We start from the raw sequence: 6,120 nt of genomic DNA, 5'->3' as shown, positions 1-6,120 counted from the left end.
AATAAATAATTCCGAAGGCACTAACCTGAAGGTTGTCGATGGGCAACGAATAAAGCATTATATCTCAGGTATGCCCATTAATGTTGAAAGTAATATTCTCCAAACTTTGACACCGGAAGAACACATAAAAGAGTCCTTCCGGAACACTTCAAAATTGTGAAAATAAGGAGGTACGTGATACGGTAAGTAAACGGACTCCGAAAAATCTGCAAAAATATTTTTTTATCAGTTTTGGAATATTTAAAAATTTAGGAAATAAAGAAACTTCCAGGAAGCGTACCCTGGTGGGCACAAGACACCAGGGCGCGCCAGGCAAGCCTGGCGCGCCTAGGTGGGTTGTGCCCACCTGGGACAACTTCCGTACTCCGTTTTTCTACCATACACTTATCCTCCAAGATAAAAAATCTATATATACTTCCCAAACCTGTTGATCAACGTATCGCAGAGAAATCCTCTGTTTTCTTTTCCTTGTTGTTTTCTATTAGATCCCATGTACCATGGCTGCTTCAAGCTCCTCCAAGGACAAGTTCTTCAAGAACGTCATCAACCCATACCTTCGGGAGGTGGTGCAGCACCCTTAGGTCATCCAGATGCATGAGGGGGTGCTTCACCTCCGCAATGTGCCATGTCCAAAGGGGACATGAACCGTGGAGGCCAGGCTTGAAGCCATGGAGGCAGGACGTCTTCCGGTGCAAGGGGATGGTGGAGCGTGGACTCAACGCCAATCACCTTATGATCACGGACCACTCCCGTGATCTCAAGGTGGATGGCAAGCCCATGAAGGACATCATCTTCACCCTCAATGAGAAAATCAACTTCCTCCAAAGCCAGATCTATGACCTCCAAAACCAAGTCTTTGAATATGAGGCAAGGTTTAAAGGTATGACTTTGGCTGCTAGTTGTAGGACCCGAGAGACTCACTCCTCCTCTTATGATGGTGGACCACTGCCATGGAAATGCGAGGACAAGATCCCTTCATCACCAACATCACCTTCTTCACCACCAAAGGAGAATTAAGTATCGGGTATGGGCACTCCCTTGGGCTTCCGACAAGCTTGGGGGAGGTGCCCCGATATCGTATCATGCCACTATCTTTTTGCTTTCACTTCTTTTAGTTCGATCTTTTGCTTTAGATGAATAAAAGTTTAGTTTGATCCTTTCTTCTTTGAGAGTTTGCTTAGTGATCTATCCTTGCTATCGTGTGCAAGTTATATAATAAAGTTTAGCTTGAGTTTTTGCTTTCTTTACTTTCATGTTGCAAATTAAAGAATGGAAATAAGAAAGAATAAAAGAAAGGAAAGAAATAATGAAAAGATCATATACTTATCCTATGGTAGGTGATGACACCACATAAGGAAACATATAAGTAGAAAAATTTATTAGATATTGACAAACATAGCATTAGTCAATGATGCAACTCATGAAAGAATTAACAAGGGAAGAGAAGACTCACATATAAATATACTATCCTAGAAATCTTTTGTGATTGTGAGCCCTCATCAAAATATTATATGCCAAAATTGTTGATGTTGGACAAGAAAGACAACTTAATGGTTTATGTTTGTTTATATTCACATAGAAGTCATATTGTCATAAATCTTTTAACATGTGGTGCTTGCCCCCTATCTTTGCTAGCCAAAAATTCCGCACTAAGTACAGATACTACTTGTGTTGGGGAACGCGCTACTTCAATTTTTTTTACCTATGATCACACAAGATCTCTCTAGGAGATGCATAGCAATGAGAGGGGAGAGTGTGTCTACGTACCCTCGTAGACCGAAAGCGGAAGCGTTTAGTAACGCGGTTGATGTAGTCGAACATCTTCGCGATCCAACCGATCCAAGTACCGAACGCACGACACCTCCGCAATCAACACACGTTCAGCTCGATGACATCCCTCGAACTCTTGATCTAGTTGAGGCTGAGGGAGAGTTCTATCAGCACGACGACGTGGTGACGGTGATGATGAAGTTACCGACGCAGGGCTTCGCCTAAGCACTACAACGATATGACCGAGGTGTGTAACTATGGTGGGGGGGGGCACCCACACGGCTAAAAGATCAACTTGTGTGTCTATGCGGTGCCCCCTAGCCACGTATATAAAGGAGGGGAGGGAAGAGGTGGCCGGCCCTAAGGGGGCGCGCCAAGTGTGGGGAATCTTACTAGGACTCCCTAGTCCAAGTAGAATTCCCCTCCTCTTTCCTATTCCTAGTAGGAGAAGGAGGGAAGGAAAAGGAGGAGAGAAGGAAAGGGGAGCCGACCCCTCCAAACCCTAACCCAATTCGGATTGTGCTTGGGGGGAGGGCGCCACTCCTTGGCCGGCCTCCTCTCTTCCACCACTAGGCCCATGAGGCCCAATAACTTTCCGGGGGGTAACGGTAACCCCTGGTACCCCGAAACTCATCCGAAACGACCCGAACCATTCCGGTGTCCGAATGTAACCTTCCAATATATTTAGATATATTAAAACTGAACACCATCCCAGCCCTCTCAAGCACTCAACATCTTAACCGTTCGTTTTCATGTGCTGGCCGTTCCTGGCCACTGGATCTTCTTGGGATGTTTTTCGCGAGATCGGCTGTCCGAGGGGCAGCTACTCCGGTAGCTTTTTTGGGCCCCTGTGGTTAATTGGGCTCGTAGCGGGTTGTTTTGGCCCATTTTCCATGCTCAACAGTCAACCCCGTCCCCCTTCCTCTCGCTCTCTCAGCCCTCAGGGAACGAACAATGCTGGCGGCGGAGGCGCGCGACGACTAGGTTGGAGGAGGCCGCCTCACCGGCAGTGCTCGAATCCACCGCGTCAACTCGACGTCACGAAGCCGCCAACCTCATCCTGCTTGAACGGAGCCGCCCACCTCATCACGCTGGCCGCCCCCTTCAGTGTCGTATAGTCGCCGTTGCTCTCCCCACCAGTAAGTTTCTTCTCCCTCGATGCATTAGGGTTTTGTAACTCGACCAATTGAGGTTCTAAACAATCTGTTTGTCCGGTCGAGGTGCTACAGATAGGAGTAATAAGTTATGGTTTGTCATATGTTGATTGATTAAGTGGTCCACCCTATTAATCTCATAGTGTAGAATGATCTATCATTTAACTGAATTCTGGATGTTCCAATTTACATGGTTCTTCATTTGATTTTCATGGCGCGCAGCTGCAACTGCCATATCTGGCGAACCCTTGCAATACTATTTGGTCATCACAGAGCTCAAGTCATAGGACCATAGCATGCCATGTTGTGGTTGATGCAGATCTGAGATGACACCGAGGCAACGAGATAGCGGGCGACATGCCGCTGATGAAGTAAGTAATTGAAACCCAATGAAGGACTCCTGTAAATTTATAGTCCATGTACACATCATGTTGGCAACCTTTTTTTGGAAGAACCACATACAAATGACACATTTTATGTTCATGAGGTTTATTTAATTCAAATAGATGTTGGTACAGAATTTGGAGTTCTGGTCTTGTTTCAACTCATAACCCAAACAGAAGTTAATTGCTCATTGGATGGATAGTGTTCTTAGATTTTTTGCTTCTGGACTGAACTCTTTCATGAATGGATACATTGGACATCTAAATGAATTTTACAGTCCCTAGATGAAGTGCATATAATTGTTCAGAATTGTTGTTATCCGATAAATAAACTAAAGAATCAATTTCAGTTGTAATCTTAGGCATAACTATGTCAACTATTGCATGCTAATTTTTTTGTTTGAACCAAATACTCGTCACTACTTATTATGGAGCAAAGTAATGACGACGACAATTTTCACAATTTTCTGGAGTTGGAGGCTAAGCCGGTGGACAAAGGTAGTGGAAGACCCGATTAATGTCGGGGATGTCGGCGGTCCTGTCTCCCTCATCTATTGCATCAGATCCTCCTCTCCTCATTGTCATGATGCTTCAGAACTGTTGTTGGTGAGCTCCTGTGAAATTCCCTCCTAGCTCCCCTACTCTCCTTGAACACTAGGCCTCTAATCATCTGCCCCATTGTACTGGTGGATGAAATCTCAAAGAACTAATTGGACTTTATTTCAACTTTCTCCGTGGATCAGGCCTCTTGCTGTTTGTGAATCCTCTCACACCAATTATTGGAAGAGATGGAGACAATTCTGTATAGTTTGACCATGACCCGAAGAGGTAAACTTATTAGATAGGCTGTTCTGTATGTGAAGACACTAGAACATGAATGCACATGTTGTTGCGCCCGTTTATCGTGTCAATAGAACAATGCAAATATTTGAGTATAGTTGAACGACACAGATATGTGAAAAGGACATGGTTTGGGTTACACTGCTTGTTCAAAGTTAGTTATATATATAAAATTGTGTAAAAAAATTAGACAGTATTGCATCAATCATTCCCCATGTGTTTGGTGAGCCGACACAAATTCTTAATGTGTAACATCCAAAATAATTAGGATTGCATCAAATATAAATGGATTAAGCCACACAAATATATATGGTCTAATATTAATGCGGGTATAGTTGGATTGGATTGGATGGAGCTGCTGGAAATACCATCAAGGAATAGTTAAACAGATGTTAGAATCATCATCGAAAGTAAAATAAATAAATTTTAAGTAGAAGAATCTAGCAAGTAGCAAATATGCTTCAAACTATCTGATTATAGTATATAAGAATGTTCCTTTTGCATTTGCAGACCAAGAATGATGGCGTAGCAGTCCCAGAAATAAAAGTTTCTCCATCAGCCCTGTTCTTTGCTTCAATTGTGATTCTGGAACTAAAGCTTCATCACCATCATTCTGTCGTTGGTCACATGACTGAATGATTCGATGGGGCAGGGAATTTTCATTTGCGTTGAGCGGACATAGAATGTGAACGACATAAATTTCACTGGCTCAAAGATACAAGGAAGAATGCTAATAGTCTGGTTATATTTTAAATCAACTTTTTTAGTGAGTTTTTATCATGGTCAGTTATTATAGTAACCAGAAAACACACGTCGGTCCAGTGAATGGAAAGGCCACAAAAATAGGCTTCTGGAGCAGTAGTCATTCCACATCAGCCTGCCTGGCTCAAGCACACAAAGAAGCCAATAAAAATGGTGACCACCTGCTTGGAAGAGATGTTAGTTCTCAGTTGTCATGCACAGGCCTCTCGTACACAGTTTGTTTTGTGGCCAGTCAATGACAGAACAGCCAGATCAGTTTTGGTAGCAGCAACCCTTTTAATTTTGCAGACCGTGACACGCGATGGGACCCTAAAATGGTGTCACGATACTTGGTACAACGACCAGCCAATCTCGGGCGTCCAACGCCGCGATCTGGCGGCTGAGGACACAAGTCACTTTGGTAAATTATGTATGTCAAGACATTGCACAGTTCTGTATGTCAAGACATTGCACAACTTTTGTGTAGGGAAGGTGTTTGAAGATGTAAGCGATTGCTGCCTCACTTGTTGGTGTTTATCTGTTTTGGTTAGTATTTGGGGGGTTAAATTCCAATGTTTATATGCATCTTGTCTGATACTCAGACTCCCCTTTTCATATAACTACATCCCATTTTTATTCCAATTTTTATGTATGCATCTTGTCTGATTCTCTGAATCCCATTTTTATTCCCCTTTTCATATAACTACATCCTAGCACCAATGAATGCCATCCAAAGTGCATTCCTCTTAGGTTTATTCCTTGAAAGATTAACTTGAATTGTCCACTTCACTTTCTTAGACAGGTAACTGAATTTCCATTCTGCTCCATACTTCCAACTTGCAAGATATGGTCCTCTGGTTGGTATGGACATTTGGAAATGTGAGGTGAATAACTTTCCATGTAGATGTTATACTCTTTTACATTGTATACATGATATGTAAGCATATACTTATGTTAAAATAGATATTTGTATTGATTCCTGCCTTCTTGTCTTCAATACTATTTGTAGTTTGTTTGATAGAATTATTTAAGCTGTGTTGGTCAACCCCAGACTTTTTTTGAAACATTGAATATTTTTTACATGATATACCTAATGGTTAAGTTATTTGGTCACGAGCTACGTGTTGATGCCTTAATGTTCAGGTTGAATTTCTCTTCTCTTAAGAACTGAGCGCCAACATGCTACATGTATATGAAATAAATTTAGTGCTGCTTTTTTGACATGTAGAATA

At 42.4% G+C, this 6,120-nt stretch overlaps 1 long non-coding RNA gene across 1 annotated transcript; it reads left to right on the top strand.

Moving 5' to 3' along the window:
- Positions 1-2,725: 2,725 nt before the first annotated feature.
- Positions 2,726-5,772, top strand: LOC125555708 (uncharacterized). The gene is made up of 4 exons (XR_015603235.1): positions 2,726-2,909; positions 3,147-3,913; positions 4,051-4,135; positions 4,658-5,772. It is a non-coding gene; the product is annotated as an uncharacterized LOC125555708 (long non-coding RNA).
- Positions 5,773-6,120: the final 348 nt, after the last annotated feature.

Source organism: Triticum urartu, chromosome 5A (genome assembly GCF_056163025.1).
Source record: "Triticum urartu cultivar PI428250 chromosome 5A, HENAU_Tu73, whole genome shotgun sequence".
Lineage (NCBI taxonomy): Eukaryota > Viridiplantae > Streptophyta > Magnoliopsida > Poales > Poaceae > Triticum > Triticum urartu.
The sequence above is the reverse complement of the archived record's forward strand: the minus strand, read 5'-3'. Positions and strand labels throughout refer to the sequence as shown.